We start from the raw sequence: 23496 nt of genomic DNA on the forward strand, positions 1-23496 counted from the left end.
AGAGAGAGAGAGAGAGAGAGAGAGAGAGAAGAGACTTACAGAGTGAAAACCTTCATCCATGTGGAGGACAGTCTGAGGGAGCCACTGTCCCTTGTCCACTGACTCACTGGTTGGTCCGAGTTTTCTCCGCTTCTGGCAGTGGTATTTCTTTTTGTCTTGGTCCTGTATGATTTAGGGGTAGTTGATGTGTCTGTGTGTCTGTGTGTGTGCACTGGTGCTTTGATTTTATTTTGGGAAGAGTAGGAGAGTCAAATGAACAATTTTCTTTCAGGCACCTCCGCTGAGCTTTTGAACCAAGTCATTGGGACTTAGCGTCTTCCTACCCGGCAGGGAAGGGAGGAGTTGGCAAGAATTTGGTTCACCCTTTCCCCCTGCAATCCTCCCGCGTCGCGGTAAGTGATATTCTCTTTGATTGTGCAGATGGGCTAGGGGTATTAGAATCCCAATTGTGATGTGTGTGCATGAACTGGTGGGGTAAAGGGTAGTTGGGAGGAGAAGGGTATCGAGGAACGACTATGCTTATTTGCCTACATTCTGCAGTGTTTTATCACCTAAGCGGCATCCCAAAGCCAAATGAGGTTTTGGCTTAGTGCCCAGGGAGGGGGTAAAATGTGCTCATGTTGTAGGCAATGCGATCAAGATTGTGGCTTCTGCCCAGTTTGCCCTCTCCTTTGCAGCAGAAGCTGGTCAAAGTAGCCGTCAGTTCTCTGAAAGAGTTAACCCTTTGTGGGGGTGGCTAGTCTGGCATGGAGGGACTCTGGGTATTCTGACTTAGCAAGTGAGTGCTTATTCCTGGAGGAGAGAGGGTCACCTGAGACTGGAAGGGTAACTCTTGCCTGGGCACACTGGGTAAGATTTGCACAGGACAGAGCTTAGATTGTACCCAATTCCAGGAAGAGCTGAATAATTTAATTGTGATGGTTTTTGCGAGGTTGGCTGTTCTCGCTTTCCTGAGATGGGAGACCTGGGAGCCAGGAAAGGGCCACACTCTGCTTAGGATGAGTGGTCAGGCTGGCCAGAAGGGAGCAGCCACTGCCTGCAGAGGAGATGATGTTTTATTTTCACAGGTGGTGTAACCTGTAAGTGATTGTATGGGGGAGCATCCTGGCACTAGCTTGAGAGATTCTATCCTTGAGTTTGTCTCAGAAGGAAGGAGGGGAACAAAGCTTGTTCAAGTTCTGGGGAAAGATTCCAGGTTCCAGCTTCAGTTTTGTTCCAGGGTAGACCATCCCCCTGCACTAGTTTCTTTTTCCAAGATCCTGATGGGGAAAGGCTGCACCAACCTGTTAGTGAGTGGGAAGAGGAAGTACCTTGAAGCTGAATCCAAAAGCTCACATTTAATTTTGAAATGCCTTTGATGCTAATCTGTGACCCATCAAAAGGGGATTTCACCTTGCTTTCTGCTTTGATTACATCTACTTTTCTGGAAATGAATGCCCTTATTTTTAGCATCTTTGCTATTATCTCAGGGGCCACCTCAGTGTTCTGCACCCCCAAGGATTTCCTTTTTAGATTCTTGCTCTTGGAGGTGGGAGGAATAAAACAACAGTCAGAGATTGGCAAGCCTGAAATATAAGCAGGGTTCACTCACTTCTTTTTTCTCTAGCCCCATAGCCAAGAAGAGATGCTGAAATCCCAGAGCATGTGCCTGCTCAGGCAGGACATATGAGGCAGAAGGGGAGGGTTGTCCAGTGGTTAGTGCCAAAGATTTGGTCCTGAAAATCCCTAACTTCTCTTCCTAGTTTCCCTTGCTGGGTGACCTTGAGGAGGAAGTTGCCTTAGATTCCTCAGTGGGAAGCCTTGAGTGTGAATAATGAATGTATGGAAATTTTGTTCGAATAAAGAACCACAGATCTGGCTATGGGTGATATTTAAAGTATTGAAATTTGGTACTAATTGATCAGAATGGCTAGGGTCCTGGAATAGGGGATCTTAGGGGAGCCCTGCTGTACTGAGTGTTAATCTTTTAATTGCTGGATTATGGAGAGGTTTGGGGGGATCTCAGGGGGCTGTCAAGAGAGCCACGGAGGCCTCAGGGGAGCATCCCCATTTAATTTTAATATTTTAATATTTTTATTTTATTTTAATATTTTAATACTTTTAACAACTGGTTTAGTCATTCAGTACATGCCAGCCCAGCTGGGATAGCTAAGACTTGGGTGTCCAGATGTGGACACTTCCCAAATATCTCCCCGCTGCCTCACTTCCTTAGGGTTGGCCAAGATCCAAGAGGCCGCCCTCCCTCCTCCCCCGTCACATTTGAAGTGGTGCATTGTGGTGCACCAGGGAGAGGGAAACAGAAGCTTCTGGAAAGAGCTTTGGACTTGGGTCAGGAAACCTGGGTTCCAGTCCCAGCTGTCTCCCCTTTCTGGGCCTTGGTTTCCCCATCTATGCAATGGGGCAGTCTGTCTGGGTGGCCCTAAGTCCCCTTCCAGTTCTGGGGTTCTCTGACTCTGAGATAGGTATGTGTGTGAGTGTGAGTGACTGCACACGCCCACATTTCTAAGAAGGGTTAGCACTGTGCTTGAGAATTTATCCTGTGTCGGGGAGAAGCCCTGTTTGGGGTGAATGGGGATAGGGGAGTCTCTTGTGAGAATTTTGCCAGATTTCTAGAATCCTGAGCTCGGCTGGAAAGGGGTCTGCTTTATTTATGGCCTCAGAGGCACAGAGATGTAGATTTTGCAGCACTTGAAGGCTCCATAGAGACTCTTCTCAGGAGTAGCAGCAAGGACCCCTTGGAGAGCCTCTACTCTGAAAAGATGCATATACACACAAACACACAACATCGGGGGTTTGTGGATCCTCTGTAATGCCCACGTGAGCAGCCCCCCCAAGTTCAGAACCTCTGATTTAGTTTAACCCTTTCCAGGGGGCTCAGAGAAGAAAAACAATTTGCCTAAGACCACACAGTAAGTTATGGCAGCAACATATAAACCCACCATTATGAAGACCAAGGCATCATCCCCTCACTCCTGGCTCCAGCAGTCCCTACTTCCCCCATCCAGCCTGAGGCACAGAGGAAGGATGTTCAGCAGTGTCTCTCCAGCCCGTACTGGTAATCAGGAAGCTTAGCCATGGAGACAAATGTGGACATTTCCTTTCTGGTTGGCAGGAGAGAGGCAGCAGCCAGAGATTCTGTGATTCCACAGAGGTAGCCTGGAAAGTCAGTTCTCCCAGCTCACTCTGCCTTTCTCCTTCTTACTGCTCTGTACAGACACTGGCTGCTTTGTCTGAAGATGTGCATTCGGTTGGGGTGGCTGCTCTTGGGCTTTCTTTGTAGGATGTGATATGATGCTCTAACTCTTTCCCTCTCTGTGAATGGGTCCTACAGAGTTTATGGCTTTCCAATAAAAACCACCATGACACATGGACCTGTCTTCTGCCCTTCACCCTCATTCAGTGGGGAGCTGATTGTAATTGCAGATAAGTCAGGAATTGATGTGAAGGCAACGAGAAGAAAACAGTGTGGTTTATTTCTGTTAAGAGCTGTGGCAATAATCTGGGATAAAAATAATTCTGGGACCCAGTCATGGTGGGCTGAAGCTGATGATTTTAAATAATTCAGCTGCCACCCAGGATGGAGAGCCTTGATGTGCTGAGAGAGTGAAGGAGGCACTGCAGAAATAGCCCCCTCCTTTCTGTGCCTCACACCTGTCTGCCTCCTTAACCAGCCATGGGCTACAGTGTGGGCTCTGGGGGCAGTCAGATCTTATTTCTAATTTTGACTCTGACATTTCCTTGCTGTGTGATTTCAGGCAAGGCCCTCAACCTCTCTGAGCCTCAGTTGCTTCAGTTAGGTTTGTTGGGGTAGCATGATATAGGGATTAAGAGGATGGGCTCTGGAAATAAATTTCCTAGGCTTAGATCCTGGTCCTAGTGCTTTCTGGTTGTGTCACTTCACCTCTCTGGACCTCAATTTCCCCATCTACAAAATGGGAATAAGAATGCAGTTGTGAGAATTTTAAGAGTTCATGATCACTTTATACTGAGCCTGGCAAGGAGTAAGTGTCCAACAAATGTTCGTAATGGGGGCGATGTTGGTGATGGTAACAGCGAAATCACCCCTGATCAAAACAAGAGCAGGGTGAGGTAGAGGAAGGTGAGTTCTTTGGGCTAGTTGTGTAGCTGTGTGACTCACAAGTGGGAGGACAAAGCTTGGAGACAGGAGCTGCCAGCCCCTCTTGTTCCCCACTGCAGTTCCCCAGTTGCTGGAGGTCCCCAGAACTCAGTTTCTTTTTCTGTGAAATGGGCGTAATGACTCCTCTCTGTTTGGCTTGTGAGGCTCTAAACAACTAACAGGGGAGTCATGAGCCTGTTGGGTAGGCCCCAGAGAAGAGTTCTAGCAGAAGAAGCCCTGTTGACAACTCAGTCTTTTGTTCCTTCAAGTCCCTGGGAGGTTTTTGCTGAATCATCCCAGGCTATAAGCTCTGAGCAATGTATTTTCTCTAGGAAACCTGAGCCTTCCTTCCCTTCCCTGGGAAGTGCTTTTCCTGCTACGGCGCTTCTTTGTAGGAGTCCTCAGGTGCTACAGGGTGAGATCCTTAAGGGCCAAGGCTGTGCTGTCTTCATTTTTTGGTGTCTGGGTCAGCACACAGCAGGTGCTCAGCAGTGACTTACTGAGTAAATGAATGAATGAACGAAGCTCAATTGAGTTACTAGCAAACATGTCAGTTTGGGGCCTGTGGTCCAGCCAGAGGCCTGCACACAGTAGGTACTCAGTTAGTGTTTGTTGATTATGATGAGTCATTGGTGAAAGGTTTGAAAGGACTTGGCTCCTGTCTCAGATTTGCTACAGGGAAAGGACAGGCCTCTCCCTCTTCCTGCCAGAGTGCCCATTGCTATTTATCATGCATTGCACATTTATTGAATACCTACAGTGTGCCTGGCACCATGATGGGCATTGGGAATAAAATGGCAATAAAGACACAATCCTGGCCAGGTGGGGTGGTTCATGCCTGTAATCCCAGCCCTTTGGGAGGCCAAGGTGGGTGGATTACTTGAGGTCAGCAGTTCAAGACCAGCCTGGTCAACATGGTAAAACCCGGTCTCTACTAAAAATATAAAAATTAGCTGAGTGTGGTGGTGTGTGCCTGTAACCCCAGCTATTTGGGTGGCTGAGGCAGGACAATCGCTTGAACCTGGGAGATAGAGGTTGCCGTGAGTCGAGATCACACCACTGCACTCCAGCCTGGGGCAAGACTCTGTCTCAAAAAAAAAGACACAATCCCTTTTGGGGCTTAGATAAAGTAAGTGCCTACCTACATAATGTGATCTTTTGGCGGGAGGGTGTGGTACAAAGAGGGCTCCCTGAGTCACCCGAAGACATTCAGTTCACTGATACCTGAAATTTCCATTATTCAAGATTTTTCTTTTTCTTAAGGCTCTGCTCTTGGTTAAAGAGCAGATGCTTTGGAGTAAGTTAATGCATCCGGCTTTATTAGTCATTTATACTTTAATGAGAAACTATAAGAGCCTTTCCTAAAAGTGAAGCAGGCTTGGTTTCTTGGAGCAGGGGGAGGGGGCTACATTACTAGACTTGCAGGCAAAAGAGGGGCAAAGGACAGAGAAAGGGGGATGTTGCTGGATTTACATTCTGTTGGGGGGTAAAAAGCTCTTGATGCCCGGAGTCACCTGATTAGCCTGAATCAGGTGGTCCATCTAACTCAGTGGTTCTCCATGTGGTTCTCCCCACCCTGAAGCAGTATCAGCGTCACCCGGGAACTTGTTAGGAGGGCAAATTCTTGGGTTCCATCCAGGCTTGCTGCACCAGAAACTCTGAGTGGAGAGCTCCCACTGCTGTAAGTGAAGGCATTTTTTAAAAAAATGCAAAACACTTTTACAGGTGTTAACTATAACAGTTCTAAGTATGTTGTAAGCGTCTAACATTTTGCCAAACTGCCCCCGTCATCCCCCAAGGGGCTGAGCAGGGTAAGACCAGGCCCATTGCCTCCTGCACATACCATTTCTTTTCTGCTAAGCACGACCTAGCATGTTGCTCCCATTCCCTGCTAACCTCAGACAATTCCAAGGAGTCACTTGTTGCTAGGCAGGACCCCAGAACTCAGTTTCTCAGGTAGGTTTGTGGCAAGGCCTTCGTAATCAGCTGTCCAACCAGGCCAGGTCTTTGGGATTTGCAGGCAGTGGTTTTGAGAGGGAACAAAGATTTTTTTTTTTTTTTTTTGAGATAGGATCTTGCTCTGTCACCCAGGCTGGAGTGCAGTGGCATGATGATCATAGCTCACTACAGCCTTGAACTCCTGGGCTCAAGCAATCCTCTTGTCCCAGTCTCCCAAGTAGCTGGAACGACAGGCATGACCATGCTGGGCTAATTGTTTAACTTTTTTGTTAAATGGAGGTCTCCCTGTGTTGCCCAGGCTGGTCTCAAACTCCTTGATATCCTCCTGCCTCGGCCTCCCAAACTGCTGGGATTCCAGCCGTGAGCCACTGCACCCAGCGAAAAGTGATTCTTCTTAGCCCAACTGTGCTCCCCATTTGGGCCAGGAAAAGATGGGAGGCAGCAGTGCTGAGGGCCCAGGCTGCTCACTGTGTATGCAATGTCACTGTGGTTTCCTCGAAGTAATTGTCTTGCTGTCATTGGTTTTAATGATATAACACATGCTTAAATCTCACTGTAACGGAGCCCTGTCAGACTCTGGTTTAGTAATCCACCCAGTGAGCAAGATAACATGCCTCAGGAAGTTGGGTTTTTTACCACCCCCTGCAATTAATCAACAAGAGGAAACTCATCTGACAGCATCATAATGATGTATGGTTCGTGAAGGATTTATTTAGAGAGCGAGGGGGGAAATATATTCTCATCTCTCAATATAATCTGAGTGAGTTCATTCAGCTGCCTTTTTCTTTTTCCTCTCTTTCTTTTCCTTGTCTTCCTCTTTAATGCACCTACACAATGACGAGTGGTGACTTGTGAATGGAAGCAGCTTTCAGCAGAGAACATATTATGTAAGCAGATTTTGGTGCCAGCCATTGATGGTAGGGTGGCGTTCTGAGGCTGCGGAGAAGAGAGATGGTTTCTCGAAGTTTGTTGGAAGGCTTTTCATGCAAGGTGCTGCCAAACAGCATCTGTGTGGTCCGCTCCATTGCACATCTTCCTCCCTGCCCCCTTTCCCCTTTCCCTCTCTGCCTGCCTATGTTTTTCCTCTGTCACTGTGGTGCTAAGTTCCTAAGTCTCTGTCTTTATCTCTCCCGCTCTCTATCCTTTTCCCTGCCCCCGTCTCCTTACCTTTCCCACCCTTTAAATAATTCCCTGCTTTCTCCTTGCAGTCTCTTTTTTCTCTCCGTCTTTCCCTCTCTCCCTTTCCCTCTCCTCTGCCCCGGCCTCTCCTCCTTTTCTTTTCTCTCTCTGTCTCCATCTTCCTCCGCTTCTAACTCCTCTGCCTTCCTCGTCTCATCTTTAAGACACACAGAAATTACTTGTCAAGGGAATGCATTTGTGAATTCCTGAGACTCCAGGTGATGAGGGCTCCAAGTAGGGTCACCAACCATTCAGCTTTGCCTGGAGCTGAAGGGGGTTCTGGGATATAGGACGTTGTGTTAAAACTGAGAGGCAGACCAGGCACGATGCCCTGCACTTGTAATCCCTGTACTCTGGGAAGCCAGGGCAGGAAGATCGCTTGAAGCCAGGAGTTTGAGACCAGCCAGGGCAACATGTGAGACTTCTATCTCTACAAAAAAGTTAAACGATTAGCTGGGCATGGTGGCACACGCCTGTAGTCCTAGCTACTTAGGAGGCTGAGATAGGAGGATCACTTGAGCCCAGGAGGTTGAGGCTGCGGTGAGCTGTGGTTGTGCCACTATACTACAGCCTGGGTGACAGAGTGAGACCCTGTGTCTAAAACAAAACAAACCAACAACAAAAAAGAATGGAGAGAGGCCTGGGCAAACTGTGTGATGGTCATCTTACCTCCAAGCCAAATGCTTGGAGTTTTGTAGAATTTTCAGAAGGCCAAAGATTCAGCTTTCTGGGTGAGTTGCCTGCTTTCCTGCTCTGGTGGCACACAGTGGTTCTGAAGCCCTCCTAGGCTTGGCATTCTCTGCGTGGCTCTGGAATGGACTATCTGGACACACAAAGGCCTGTCCGTCAGAGCTCAGAGGTCATTCAGGGGCAGGAGACTTACTCCCTTCACCTTACCTAATCCCTGTCCCTGACAAGACTGACCACCCAGCTAGTTATTCGCTCATTGGTCACCTGGGGGATATCGGGTAGCGACTGCAGATGGTTCAATGCCCGAGCTTCTCAAACTTGAACCTGCGTGAGAACCCCTTGCAGGAGTTGTGAAAACACAGAGTTTCTGATTCAGTGGGTCTAGGATGGAGGCCAGGAATTTGCACACCAAATGAGTTCCCAGGCAGTGTTGATGCTGCTGGCCTGGGGACCACACTTTGAGAACACCTGCTCTCTGCAGACTCATGCCCCCACTCCCTCCTTTCCAGACAAATCTTGTACACTGTTCTAGGCACTGCAGACTCAGCAGCGAGGGAGCCAGAGTTCCCTGCCCCCTGGAGCCGACAGCCCAGTGGGTGGCAAAACCAATAAACAAGTAAACGGGTAAACAAGAAAACTCCAGATCACGTGAAGTGCCATGAAGGAAGGAGATAGGAAGACTCGATGGAGAACGACAAGTGATGGGTTGGGGGACAGAGGGGCGAGACTAATTTATAAAAAGGGCAGCCAGCAGAGGCTGAGTTTCTAGAAGTAAACAGCCATGCATAGAGGGTGAAGGGTGGATGAGCCACACCTGGGAGGTGAGGGCAGTAAGTGCAAAAGCAGAGACAACTGTGGTGTCCACGAAGGACAGACAGATGGCTGGTGTGAGTGGGGTGAGGGTCACATGGCAGGGACATAGGGAGACAGGGCCCTAGTTAGGCAGGACCTCCCAGGGTAGCCAAGGAGTCTGGGTCTGATTTTATTTTGCAGGGAGGGTTTTATGCCAGAGTGATGTGACCTAATTTACAATGTTGGTAATGATTGCTTTGGTCTCTGAGTGGAGAAGGGAGCATGGGAGATGGGGTGGAAGCCAGGGGACCAGTGAGGGGAGCTGTGATGGGGCAGGGACCAGGTGGTGGCAGATAAGAAGGTGGTGACATTTGAGGTGAATTCTGCATGAGTGCAGACAGGCTTTACTGATGGATCAGACTTAAGGGGAGAAGGCCAGAGGAATCAGGGTCCACTCCAGTGGGATGGGACCTATTCCTGGCAATGGTGCAGCACTTATGATCCTAGGGACATGGAGAGGGGCCTTGGCTGTAACCAAGGGCCAATGGCTTACGAGGCAAGGCCCCAGTAGTGTGTGCAGAGTCAAGGCCTTTCAGGGAGCTCTGCAAATGCCCATTCCATGCTGGCTAAAATGCGGAGTTCCCTTCTCCCCGGAAGAAAAAGCAGTAGCTTGGGTTTTTTTGTTTTTTGTTTTTCTCTCTCCCATGAGTAGTGGCTGGATTAATCTATCAGCATGAAGCAGGATATTGTAACTTGGCGAAGGCGATGACACCCCGTGAAGTGGCAAGCTGGGGTGTCTGGCCAAGCCTTTCTCTAGGGGCTGTGGGAAAGGCTGCTGGATGTGATGGAAGACATGAGCTTCTGGTGTCTGCAGCTTCCTCTCTGATCATTAGAGACCTACCTGTTGTTCCTGGAGTTAGCTAGGCCCATTCAAAAAAGAACCAGTCAGACTGGGCTTGCACCTAAGGATGAAAGCAAGAGAAACCAGCATTTGGAGCAGGAGCTGGGCCCTTGGCGGGGAAGGAGACTTTTCACATGGAGCAAGCAGCAGGCTTGCCTTTCAGATAGAACCTGCCACTGTTTCTGTAGATTTTCTTTCTTCCTTTTTCTTTTCCTTGGAAGGGTTTATCTGACCGGGCAGGCCTATGTAGCCAGCATTGGCCAACTTCTGCAGAGGGGTCAAGTCATGTCTTCTTATCTGAAGAATGGATAAGTGCTTCGAGGAAAGCTCCCGAGGAAGAAATAAGTGGTGCACACTCGTGTTGGTGACCCGGAGGGGGACTGTGCTTTTGACTATAATGAGAGGGGAACTGGCCTCATTTGTAGCCTCTCTGTTATTCACAGAAGACTCTTGTGCTTCGTAGATTAGAAGAATCTTTGTTAGGGTGCGAGGTGATGAGAGTTGAGTTATTTTTCCCTTCCTGGTATGCAACCGTCATTGATCCTTGCCCATCTCTTCCTCCGTTTTTCATTATTTATTCTCTTTTCCTCATACTCCATTCCCCTCCATTCATAGACAACCCTCTTCTACTCTGCTTATGCATATTTCTTTTGCTTGTATATGTCCCTTCAAAACATGTATTTTTATAGATCTCATAAGCTCTCACTTCTTTTCCACTCAGCAGTATGTCTTTAAGATCCATCCACGTTGCAAGGTGGGCATCTAATCTTTTGCTTCTAATTGTTGCTTTTCTCCAAGGAAACAATCCCCCAGTTTGTTCTCCATTTTTCTTATATGAGTTTCCCTCCAGCAACCCAGAGTACTTCTAAAAATTTTTTTCCCTGCACTGGCCAGCTAAGATTCTTTCAGGACAGGAAGACTCATTTTAATAGAGATTTAATGGTCGTTTGGGCAACACAGGTGGACGCTTTACTCTTTCACTTTGATTCTTTGCCTAACAAATGCTGAGTGTCCTCATGACATCAGACACCACGCATGTGTAGAGGGAGGCAGGAGAGAGCAGCCAGTTCTGGAGCTGGGTGGACGTGGGTTTGAATCCTGCCTCTGCTACCCACTGGCTGTGTGACCTTTGCCAAAGTGACAGTCTCTCGAGCCTCGGTTTCTTCTTCTGTAAGATGAGGGATAACGCTATTATTCATTTTATAAACCTGCTTGAGAGTGAAGTAAGATGATGGCTAATATGCTTTGTGTGATGAAACTTTTTTTAAATAGTCTCCTTGAATGGCGTAAACCCGGGAGGCGGAGCTTGCAGTGAGCTGAGATCCGGCCACTGCACTCCAGCCCGGGCGACAGAGCAAGACTCCGTCTCAAAAAAAAAAAAAAAAAATAGTCTCCTTGGAGGTTAAGTAAATAGACATTTTTATCCCTTCCAAGTTCAGCTGGGTCTGCCTGCTGCGCTGTGTGTGTATGTGTGTGAGTGTGTGTATGTGTGTGAGTGTGTGTATGTGGTGCTGTGAACGTAGGGGGTATGGTGTGAGCATGTGTGTGTGACTGGTGTGTGTGGCAATGTGTGAGTGCACATGTGCGTGTTCGGGAGTGGTCCCTGGCTCAGGCTGAGACGTTGCCCCCACACCCCCTTAAATGGCTACTTCCCACTCTGTGTGGAGAGACCCTGCTCCCATCTGGGGTAGCCACGCTGGCTCCTCACCACCTCTGTCACTCCCCAGGGCCTCTGTCCTCTCCTTGGGGCCTCTGTCCTCTCCTCGGGACCTCTGTCCTCTCCTCAGGGCCTCTGTCCTCTCCTTGGGGCCTCTGTCCTCTCCTCAGGGCCTCTGTCCTCTCCCCAGAGCCTGAGTTTCCTCATGTAACACCGACGTTGCCTCGGGGAATAGATCGGTGAAAGCAGAAAGGCTCATTTTGTCCTGAACATGCTCAGAGGGTAAAATGCTACAGTGGTTGGAAGTGGGAGTCCTTGAGTGGCCAGAGAGGCCCCCAGAAACTATCCAAAGCCTGGGATTGAGAAGACTCCAGATCGGAAAATTCTTCCTCTGGTTGTCATGGCGGCAGGTCTGGATGGGAGCCTTTGTCCCAACTGGTCACTATGGGGTGGTCATTTCTGGTTGACACCAACTGTGAGGGCAGCCCCAGGTCTCCACAGCGGCGTGGTCTCTGACGCCCAGAGGGGCTCCTGACCTGCTTCCAGCATTACATCACCCTATTGCTAGAAAGGGCACTGAGTTAGGAGTCTATCCATTTGGGTACAAGTTTCAGATGTGCCTGATAATTCATCCTTTCCCTCTCTCCCAGATAGAGAGGGAGAGAATGAATCATCAGGGAGAGGATGAATTAAGGCCCATGGATGTCCATGTGCATCTTCATGGAGTCACAGAGCACTCTGTGTGGACTGCCGTGCCCTTTGGGTTGCATGACTGACCTCCTTCAGTCCTCATGAAGCCTTGGGAAGGAGACATTATTATTATTATTATTATTACTACTACCATTTTTCAGACAAGGACACAGGCAATAGAAGATAAGGAGACCTCAGTTCCCCCAATTTACACTGTCTACTTACTATTTGCAATTGTGAAGATAAAGCAACTTAAAAGTGCTTTTTAAAAAGTAAATAATAAAGCTCTACAGAAATCTATTCTCTAGTCTTTAGCTCCTTCCAGCTTGGATCCAATGCATGGACATCATTCCAATAAAGGATTGGGTACATTGGCCAGGAAGAGGCAGCATGCGCAGTCCTTAGAAGCACAGCTGCTGTTCCCAGACCACCTGGATTGGAATTCCAGCTGTGATACTTGCCATCCTGTGATCCTGGCCTCAGTTTACTCAGATCCTTGGCCTCTCTGGCCTCAGTTTACTCATCTGAAAGATGGGAATAATAATGGTACCTCCCTCATAGAGTGGCTGTGAGAATTCCATGAGTTAATACAACATGAAGCACTCAGACACTGCTGGATACATGGCAAGTTGTTTGTTATTGTATAGGACTTGAATTTTTTAAAAAAACATTACTTTTAGATTCAGTTTTTTTTTTTTTCACAATAACTTTTTGAAGAGGAGAGTTGGAATTACTTCCTCCATTACAGATGAAGGAACTGTGCCCCATAGAGGCAAACCAATTTCCCAAGATCGCAAGATTAGTTAGGAACAAAAACCAGGTTCAGTCGTCAGGGATGACAGTGGCCAAACTGTAAAGCACCAAAGCATAGAGGATCCACTGGGCCAGCCACAGTCACAGAGAGGCTGGAAAAAAAACAGACAGTGAATTTGGTGTTCTCAGGATCCTTCCCGGTGGATCCCATCAGGTGGGGCTGTGAGCACTTCCAGGTGGATGCAAGTGGTCACTGCACCTGCTCCAAGCCAAAGACCACCCAACAGTGCTTGCTTCCCAGAGGGTGGAAAGTTGAAACCACACCCCTGTATGAGCCATCGGCAAACCGTTGGGCTCTCTGTTCTTTAGCCCCATCCATTGGTTGGTTGAAGCCTGGGATGCATGGGTGCATCAGGCATGTGTGGCCCTCATGACAGCTGGCTGCCTGGTGATACACCACAACAGTTAGGACCTCAGCACGGAAAGCCAGGCTCCCTAGGCCCAAGTCGCCACTTGACCCCTTCCAGCTGTGCAGACTTGACTGATTACCACAGCCCCCTGTACTTAAGTTTCTTCCAGCTGCAGAGTGGGGATGCTGTTAATACAGCAGATATCTCCTAGGGTTCTTGTAAAGATCAAATGGGTTCCTACAAATGGACCTCTTAGGACACTCTCATTGTCATCATTACTTCGTGGCAGCCAATACAAACTCTTTCTTTCATCTTTGGATTTTCCTAATTCAGGAAGGCTCCTGAAGTTTCTTTGCTTACACTGGTGGTTTCCAAACTCAGATCTGGCCTGTGACAAAGTTTCCACTGACCCTGGTGAAAGGAGAAGAACTAGGCATTTATAGGTGGGCAAAATGTTGCCGATCGAGTTTTCCTAGGAAAAAAACCAAACAAACCTTTGTCCTGACATTATCTCTTTTCTGCTTATTAACGTTAAAATATATTTTTAAAAAACAAAACAATGGCAATGTATGGTTTTTTTTAACAAAAGATTGGTGCCCCTTTTTTGTAAATAAAAACAACAACAATGCAAGTGGACAGCCCTAAATTTGGAAGAAAATTTTACTCATCTAAGAAATTCAAATGTCTGGGTGCTATTTTTGTCCAATCACAAACCTTAGTGGTTATAATATTTTAGTGTGTGTATGAATCTCCTGGGGTATTTTTTTTTCAATGCAGATGCTCAAGACCTATCCCTAGAAATTCTGATTCAGAAGGTTTAGGGTCACACCAGGAATCTGCAGTGTAAAAAGTTTCTGGAGTGATTCAGGAATGATTCATGGGTCATTCTGGGAGGAAGATGAATCCTCTTTTTCACTGCCTGGGAAATGGGCTTGAGTTTCTCCAGTGAGAGGACTCTGCACCCGCAGAGGTGCCCTGTGCATTGTCAGAAAGGGCCTGTTAGCTAGGTCATCCTTCCTGATTTCACTTAAGCCTGAGTCCCATCACTCTTGATTGTTTTGCCTTCTGGAGCCCAACTGAAGAAATAATATTCCTAAGACAGAGTTTGCTCGTTGAGACCCAAATGCACATTAGGGGGCAGTTGTGTGAGGTTAAAAGTGCATGTTCATTTTTTTAAAAAGAGGATAATTCAGAAGTGAATGTCTAGTCTCTGAATTGCTAGGGGGGACCTCCCTCAACCAATATACAATTATTCATCTATTCATTTGATAAATATTTATTGACCATCTACTAGCATGTAAATCACAGCCCCAAATATAACCTACAATGTTCATATTTTCCCAAGAAAATGATGAATCTGTCTCTCCCTCCAAAAAATTTTTTGCTCAACTTGAATAAATAACCCATTAGGGATGTAAGTGGACTTGTCAAATGTCTATTAGTATTTGATTCGTTAATTGTATTATACTCACATACTTAGAACCACATGGTTATATAAAATAAGCAATTCATCCACACAACTGTTCTTTCACCACCGATGCATATTGAGGAAATAATTAAACCAGGAAAATAAGGAAGGTTTTATAACTTTAGTAAAAGTCACTTATTGCAAATACCTTTTGCTGACAAATAGGAAAGGAAGAGATACCACTTGGAGTTGCATGATGGTTGAAAAAATTGAGAAAGAATTTGCTTAAACTATTTTGTTATTAAAAAGAAGGCAAATTGGGAGGAAAGAGAATGCTTAACAGTGTGAAAAACGTTTGAAGAACCTGGACAGAAAGTGATTTTCATCCTAGTACAGTGGCTCACACCTGTAATCCCAGCACTTTGGGAGGCTGAGGTGGGCAGATCACTTGAGACCAGGAGTTCGAGACCAGCTTGGCCAACATGGTGAAACTCTGTCTCTACTAAAAATGCAACAATTAGCCAGGCGTAGTGGCAGGTACCTGTAATCCCAGCTACTCAGGAGGCTGAGGCATTGCTTAAACCCGGGAGGTGGAGGTTGTAGTGAGTCGAGATCACACCACTGCACTCCAGCCTGAGTGATAGAGGGAGACTCTATCTCAAAAATAAAAAAAATAAATAAACAAAAAGAAGAAGGAACTGATTTTTTGTTTTCTGAGGAATATTTGGTTGGGGGGAATCCTCCTCTTCTAGTTGGTCATTTATAGTATGTGATAGGCACTGTGCTCAGTGTTGGGATGTAGTAGGAAACAATTTAGGTGTGGTATCTTCCCATGAGCAGGCAGAAAATGATTAAAATAGCTGTATAGTGATAAATGAAGGCAAAGATTCTAAAGAGAGGGGCACAATTCACAAAGAAATTTGACTTAATCTTGGAGGGCTTCCCAGAGGAAGTGATTTTTGACTTGAGATCTGAAGGATGAATAGGAGTTAATTGAGTAAAGAGAGGAGAAAAGAACAACGTTCTTGGCAGTGGGAGCAATATGTGCAAAGGCCCTGAGGTAGCAGTGCAGGATCTGAAAGAAGGCCAGCATGGTTAGAGTGTGAGATGTGAGGGTGAGATGAGGCGGGTGTGAGATGAGGTGGGTAGTGCCTGCAGGGCCATGCAATCAAGACAAATCAAGCAATTTGTCTTGATTCTGAGAGCAATGGGGTCTCACAAGCAGAAGGGTGACCTGATGTGATCCATATTTTGAAAAGGCCATCCTGCCTGCAGTGCAGGGTTCACATGAAGGCGCAAAGTTGGGGAGGCTTGATGAAAAGTTCAAACTGGCCCAGAAAGGGCTGCATTTACAGACTGAACCCTCTATCCTCCACTCTTCATAGCACCAACTCCCTGGAAATGAAGAGGACAATAGGACCCCTCTCTACCCAGAGGGAGATTTTGTTCTGCTATCTACCACAGATGTGAGGCCCCTTCCTGAGAAGCAGGGGGCTCAGAGTAGAGGAAAGGGGTAGAAATAATTGCTCATCTAGCTGGGTTCAGGTTCCAGCTCTGCTGCTCTGTGGTCTTGAACGAGTTACTAAGTCTCTCTGCATCTCAGTTTCCTCATCTGGGAAATGAAGATAACAATAACAACTACCTTACTGGGTTGTTTTGGGAATTTACCAAGTCAATATATTGTGTTTGCTTGAACCAAGGCTTGGCACTTTGTAGGTGCTCAGCAAACATTAGTCACTGTTATTTTGATGAGGATGATGAAATCTCTGAGCTTGATGTTCTGGAAAAGGTCCTGTTAATTCTTTCCACCTTCTGTCCACTACCCACCTCTTTCAGATCTTTCTTCAAATGTCATCTTATTTAAAATTGCACCTCCCTCCCCAGAACTCTACCTCCTCCTTCTCCATTTCCCCCCCTGGCACTTGGCACTGTGTACCTGCTATCTACTTTAATTATTTATTTTGTCAATTGCCTATTTCCCCCACTAGAATGTCAGCGCCACCAGAACAGGATAATTTGACTGTTCTATTTACCACTATATCTCCAATACACTATCCCCTAGTGTCTGGCATGGAGTAGGTGCTCAGTAAGTATCTGTTGGATAAACACTAACGATATCAACCTAAGATCTTTGCTCTTATTCAAAACCTTACCCTCTCTCCAGATGACTCTAACTAACCTAATGGGTCATTAAACAGCAACGCCAGCAAAGAGGGGGAAAATCCCCAAGCCTTAGAAGGGATGCAGGATGGGCAGGGAAAGTGTGGAGGCTCTGGGGATTTTGGTGATAGAGAAGAACATGAAGGTCTTTTATGAAACCAGCTCCACAGCCTGATCTTTCTAACCTGATTAATCACATTAAGCCTTTGTCAATATCAACATTACCTCAGCCCCAGCCGCGGCAGCTGGTGGAGCGGCAGGCTTATTCAATATTTAAGAAGAACTGCATTGCAGGCAAGGGCTTGGGCCGCTGGTGGACGAGCAAGCAGTAAGTGCTCAGGGGCAGTCTCTTAAGTGGTGGATTATTTTTTAAAAGGAAAGAAACAAGAAAATGGAAAGGCAACAAGCCCTCAGCCTCCCCTGACTTTCCCCCATTTCTGGTAGAGGTTGAGCAGCACGCCTGAGTTACTGGCTGTGATTCAGGACAGGACAGCGTTGCTAGAAGAAGGGAAACCATGAACCAGAACATTTTGTCTCCTGAGTTTGATTTTCTAGCATTGCGTAAAGTGGCGGTTCTCAGAATGCGATCCACAGATCAGCAGTACCAGTATTGCCTGGAACTTACTAGAAATGCAAATTCTTGGGCTCTGTTCCAGACCTCCTGAATCAGAAGCTCTGGGTCTGGGGAGCGGGTATGAATTTGTGCCTTAAGGAGCCATCCAGGTGATTCTCATGTGCTTTCAAGTTTGAGGTGCACTGGCTTGAAGGAAGGGCGGGATTGCAGGCAGGTGGCTCTTGACCCTGGCTGTGCATTATAAACACCTGGGGAACTTTAGCAGCATAGCTATGCCAGGACTCAGCCCTAGAGTTTCTTCTTTAGTTGGTTTGGATGGGGTCATTGCACTGACATTTTAACCCTGCCTCCAAGGTGATCCTAGGGCAGAACTAGGATGTGACTGTTCACCACCTGCCTGACTTTGGTGTGTTATCTTAGCTCACAGATCCTCAATGTTGGCATCTGTATAATGGACCCTAAACCTCCCAAACTAAGGATGGGACTTGCAATAAAATCATAAGGCTTAAAACAAATGCTCTTGTTTTGTGAAACATTTGAGGGTTGTTGTATGCTCTGCCAATGGGGAGCTCATGAGAGTTTCCTGGGATATGTCAGTATCTTTTGACCATTCTTGACCATTTCCTTCTGGTGGCCTCTTCTGCCTCTTCTGATCATGGGGATCTGGGGCCACAAGAACCCTCACTATACAAGCATTTTAAAAGAACATTGCGGCTCCTCAGTGTGGAGATGACTGTCCCTGAGAGAGGAGAGGTTGACATGAAACGCTAAGGGCAGAAAAAAACAAGGGGAAATAGGTATAGATTCAAACCTTATGAGCTATGGTTGGCAATGAGGACTTGACGCTAGCGTATTGTTATTCCACAATAAGAGTTACCAGTTTTTGAGTATTTGCTATGAGCCAGCACCATGCCAGGAGCTCTGCATGCCTCATTTCATCCCCTTCTTCCACCAGCCCTGGGAAGAGGGTACAATTATAACCAGCATTTTCCAGACAAAGAAAGGGAGGCACAGAGGTTAAGGAACTTGCCAAGTTCCAGGTTAGCAAGGGGCAGAGCCAGGACTAGCTCTTGTGACATGTTTGGAGTTAACCACTTCATGTCAAACAGGTCCCTAGGCTCTCTAGGAAAGGTAATTACTGAGGAGAGGCACTAAAAGTGTCTCCAGAAACATGGGGTGAAGTGGCTTAGGGCAGAGTTGAACATCACCTTTCCCTGCCTCCTCTTACCTGTAAATTCTGACCCTTACCACACTGCCTCCTCCTGCTGGCTTCAGTTCTATGTGATAAGAGCTTGGTATTCCATTTCTATGGCTTCGGTATCCCCAGATTCCTCAATGTACAAGGACTACATGAAAAAGTAAACAGGCCGGCTGGGGACATTTCAGCTTCCTTTCTTGATTCCTTAGACTCCAAACTAAGAAATAAATCTGCAAAGTCTCAGCACTTCTTTAAGAAGGAAATGACCTTCAAGTTTTCCTTTCTTTCCTCAAGAAAGAGCTGGAAATCGGGCCCGAATGAACTCAGTCCTCACTTGTCCTCAGCTTTGAAAGATAGGAACCCTCCTAAACCCTCAAATGCAGCCCCCATCAGTGACTGATTTTATTGCAGAAACGAAACTGGCAGCCTGGCTGGGGATGAACCACTTACACCTACCTCTCACTCACCCTTAGCTCACTGCAGACCTTCCACTTCTGAGCATGCTGTGTGGATGCTGGAGATTGACAGTACACTTATAAACCCATTTACTGCTCAGCCCTGGTTCGTTATCTGATCAGACTCCAGAAAGGCAGTGTGCTAGATGATCCCTGTGAGTTTTCCGTCCCTCATAAATCCCCAATCCAATGTGTTCACTCTTGGCAGGTTTCTCTTCTTCCACTTTACCTCCTTCTGCCCCTACAAAAGTGATGGCAGTGGAACCGGGTCGAAATGCACTGTTAGTTTCTTGTGGGAGAAGTTGACCCCAAAACAACCCCTAAGGATGGTATGTTGTATGTTCCTGGCACTTTTCCTCCCAAATTGGCTATTTGCATCAAGTATCTTATTATCTGCTCCTTGACTCCATCATATTCGGAAAAATAAAATAGATAACAGCCTAAATTACTAACATTGGTCCCACTTACTATTCTTCATTGTAAGAGGAAAAGTGAAACTGTAAAAATGCCTTTTGATTAATCTAGTACTGCATACATTTGTATATTGTATAATATTATGTATATAATACTTTATACTGTTATTTGTTTTATATATAATACTTTTTTGTGTGTGTACATATATATGTATGTGTGTGTATATGTAGAGCTAAAGAGAGAGAGAGGGAATCAATTCCCATTACTCATGATAGTTATGTTCTGCAAAGTTACCACAAACACTGAACTAGTACTGAACCACATTGCTCCTAGGAGAAATACAGGGTTGGGTTCCTACGAGTTTTGGTTCCAGTATCTTCAACTGATCAATAGCCTTGTTTTATGTGTGTTTCTGTTTAAAGACACCTTATTTAATATGCTATTGATTCCTTAACAGGCTTCCAATATCTTCAACTGATCAATACATAAGCTTGTTTTATGTGTATTTCTGTGTAAAGACACCTCATTTAATATACTGTTGATTCCATTAACACTGAACTTGTGGCCAATAGCATGAGGCCTTTGTTCAGTTCGAAAGCACTGAACAAATGGAATCATATGCATAATTTTCTCTGTAAGGCACATCACAGCCTTCCCGCTCCTAAGAACACTCAATAGCACTATGCGTGGGGACCATTTTTAAACAGCAAAATTACCAACAAAAAGTGCAAAAATGCAAAAACAGTGTGGCACTAAATAGACCCCCCAAAAAAGAGACTTGATTACAGCATAGGAGCTGAAACAAGGTGGAGACCTGCTTTGTTTACCTTCAGCTAGGAGCATGCATGTGAGGTGACTCAACCATTTTGGTCACTCTGTGCATGTCTGTGAATGACCAGGAAAGGGTCACAGGTATTGATTTTGGGGGTTCCAAATTTTAGCAAGTAGGCAAATCTGCAAATATGGAATTCACAAATAATGAGTATCGACTGTGTGTGTGTATGTCTCTGCATTCATCATGACTATGTTGATTGCAAACCTTACTCAAACTAGTTCAAGTAATACCAAAGGACACTTATTTGCTAATGTGATCGAAGGGTCCCCTCATGGTGGAGGCATGACTGGATCCAGAGGCTCAACAATAAGCTAGAACTGAGTTCTCACTATCTCATCATTCGGCTTTTTTCTGGGTTGGCCTTCCTTTCAGGCAGACTTCTCCCCCTGTAGAACCCACCAAGTCCAAGTTTGCCTCATCCAGCTTCAGTTTAGTAGAAAAAAAAGAGCATCTCCTTTCTAGGATTGCAGCAGAAGTCTGAGCATTGAATCTAATTGGCTTGGATTGGGGAACTAATCCAACTTTGAGTCAATTATATCTAGTAACAAGGGGGGATATGCTGACTGGTGAGGCCAGAGTCATGTGAGAACCCCTGGAGCTAAGAATTGAGACCAGAACACCATGGTCTGAGGGAAAAGATGGTTCCTTTAAAACAAAACAAAACCAGGGTGTTAGTACCAGGAGAAGGAGGAACTCATGTCCACTCCCCATACCTCCATGGAACTTTCAGTCTTGTAGAGGATGATTTCTTGAACCAGCGAAGGCTAAGCCATGAACTTCTGAATCCCAAATATGTTAAAAATTCAGAGAAGAAAGAGTGGATTGAAAAAGGCATTATGGGACAGATGAGAGTTGAGCTAGGATTTTAGGGCTTACAGGGAGAAACCAGCATTTCAGGGTGTGAAAAAAGTTTTACATCATTCTACGTCATCTTGGTAGCTGCATGAATCTCAAGGAGAAGTCAAGTCATACATGGTACATGGTTGGTGGATCCCAGCTTGTAGAAAGTGTATCAATTTCTGATTCATTCTCTCTCTCTCTCTCCCCCCACCGCCGCCCCCCCCCCAACACACACACAGAAAAATCCCTTTGTATATTTATTCATTCACTAAAACTGGGGAGAGGAGGAAAAGAGTAATGTGTATGTGCTGCTGTCTATGGTGCTGAACTACAGCTCTGGCCTTCTGATTTCTATCTCTTTGCAAACCTTCTTCGAGCCAATGTATACAAATTACTTAGTGCAATCCCTGGCATGCAGTAAGTGATAACTACCATTATAGCTCTATTTGGCAGACTTGATATCTGGAGATGATGACAAGGGTAACTTCATCCTCTTTATTTAACCATGTGTCAGGCATTGTTCTAAGCACTTTACAAGTACTAACTCATTTAATCCTTTAATGTCCCTGTAAGATAGGTACTGTTATCATCCTTAATGAAAGAAAGGCATAGAGAGGTTAAGTAACCATCTTAACATCACACAACTAGAGGCAGAGTGAGGACTTGAATCCTGACAGCTCAGCACCTCTCAGCCTCTGTACTCTTTTGCCTCCAGTGATTTGAGTCGTAACACCCGCCTGCCAGGGTGACTGGGGAGACCAAGGGCTTTGTAAATTGCAGAGTTCTCCATCTACAGTACTTAATGTTTTGAGGGTTGTTTTCATGGGGGCCAGAAGAGAAGAAGAGGAAGGTTGTGGTCCATTCATGTTCTCCAGCCAATACTGCCCAAGGTTTTATTTTCTGTTTCTTTCCTCCACCTGGTGCCTGGAAAGGAGAAGGGAATGAATAGAGGCAGGCCTTGAAGATCTATTATTCATGAGAACTAAGAGAAGCTTTTCACTTTTTCTAAAGTGTCCTTGGATTTCTTAAAATCCACACCCCAGGGAAGTGAACACAGCTAGACTGTGTGAGGCAGAAAGTGTAATTCCTGTGGCTAGAGACTGTGCTAAAATGAGATTCATGAGAGGAGGGGTTCTGGAAGAACACCTGGGCAATGCCTAGTGAGGATTTTGCCTGGGCTGGTACAGGACTAGATGCTCGCTGTGTTACTTTTTGTTGCAACCTCAAACAACCCCATGAAGTGGGTGCTGCTACATCCCCCACATTACAGACAAGGGAACAGAAGCTCTGAAAAGTTAAATAATTTGCCCAGGCTCAGCCTGCTTAGCTGGGGGTTGCACACAGGTCTGTCTGTGTAACTCTAAAGCCTGGGCTCTTGCTCACTGCCCTTGATGGGAGATGGTGTGTTGAAATTTGTACTGTGGGTGAAAATGAGGGTGTCATGTTTGTATGATTGTGTGTATGTGTGTATAGTGGAGTTGAGAGTGGTTGCAGCGCAGGTATGGTGGGTATGGGGTAAACTTGGCTGTGTGGGGGGGTATTATGTGGGAGTGAGGTGAGTGTGTGTGTGTGTGTGTGTGGTGTATTTATGTGGGAGTATGCACAAGTGTGTAGGGGAGGTTGTGGGGCATGGGCGGGGATTTGAGTGTGTGTATGTGCGTGTATTTGTAGCAAAGTGAGAAGACAAGAAGAGCCCTTCCCTGGCCTATCTTAGGCCAGGATACTTCAGCTTTCTGTTGTGTAACCAGAAACTAGTTTTTCTGGCTTGATCAGAGGGTCAGGCCAAGTCAAATGCCCCGTATATGTGCGGCATTTAACCACACATGAGAGGGAAAAGTCTGTGAACTTGAGCCATTCCTTTTCAAATACAGAAAGGGGTAGTTTCAGGAAAGCTCATCACCCTCTTTTCGACAGCCGCAACAAGTGGTTTTGCTGTTTGTGCTTGATTACCTCCAATGATGGGGAGCCTATTATCTATCAAAGTAGTATGTCTCTATTTTGATGGGTCTGATGGTTAGAAAGCCATTTCTTTATTATTATTATTATTATACTTTAAGTTCTGGGGTACATGTGCACAACAGGCAAGTTTGTTACATATGTATACATGTGCCATGTTGGTGTGCTGCACCCCTTAACTTGTCATTTACGTTAGGTATATCTCCTAATGCTATCCCTCCCCCTTACCCCCTCCCCACAATAGGACCCAAAGTGTGATGTTCCCCTTCCTGTGTCCAAGTGATCTCATTGTTCAATTCCCACCTATGAGTGAGAACATGTGGCATTTGGTTTTCTGTTCTTGCAATAGTTTGCTGAGAATTATGGTTTCCAGCTGCATCCATGTCCCTACAAAGGACATGAACTCATCCTTTTCTATGGCTACATGGTATTCCATGGTGTATATGTGCCACATTTTCTTAATCCAGTCTGTCACTGATGGACATTTGGGTTGATTCCAAGTCTTTGC

The 23496-nt window shown here is 46.1% G+C and overlaps 1 protein-coding gene across 3 annotated transcripts in view; it reads left to right on the forward strand.

The window, feature by feature from the left end:
* The window catches only part of RPH3A (rabphilin 3A), a 338292-nt gene that overhangs the window by 221308 nt on the left and 93488 nt on the right, over window positions 1-23496 (forward strand). The window contains exons 1-2 of one of the 3 annotated variants that reach the window (XM_011928669.1): window positions 1-141; window positions 272-392. The gene's annotated coding sequence lies outside the window, so the exon portion shown is untranslated. The remainder of the gene's footprint in view (window positions 142-271; window positions 393-23496) is intronic. The other 2 variants (XM_011928671.1, XM_011928670.1) reach the window with 2 other exon arrangements.

This window comes from Colobus angolensis, unplaced genomic scaffold, assembly GCF_000951035.1.
Source record: "Colobus angolensis palliatus isolate OR3802 unplaced genomic scaffold, Cang.pa_1.0 Scaffold79, whole genome shotgun sequence".
Classification (NCBI taxonomy): domain Eukaryota; kingdom Metazoa; phylum Chordata; class Mammalia; order Primates; family Cercopithecidae; genus Colobus; species Colobus angolensis.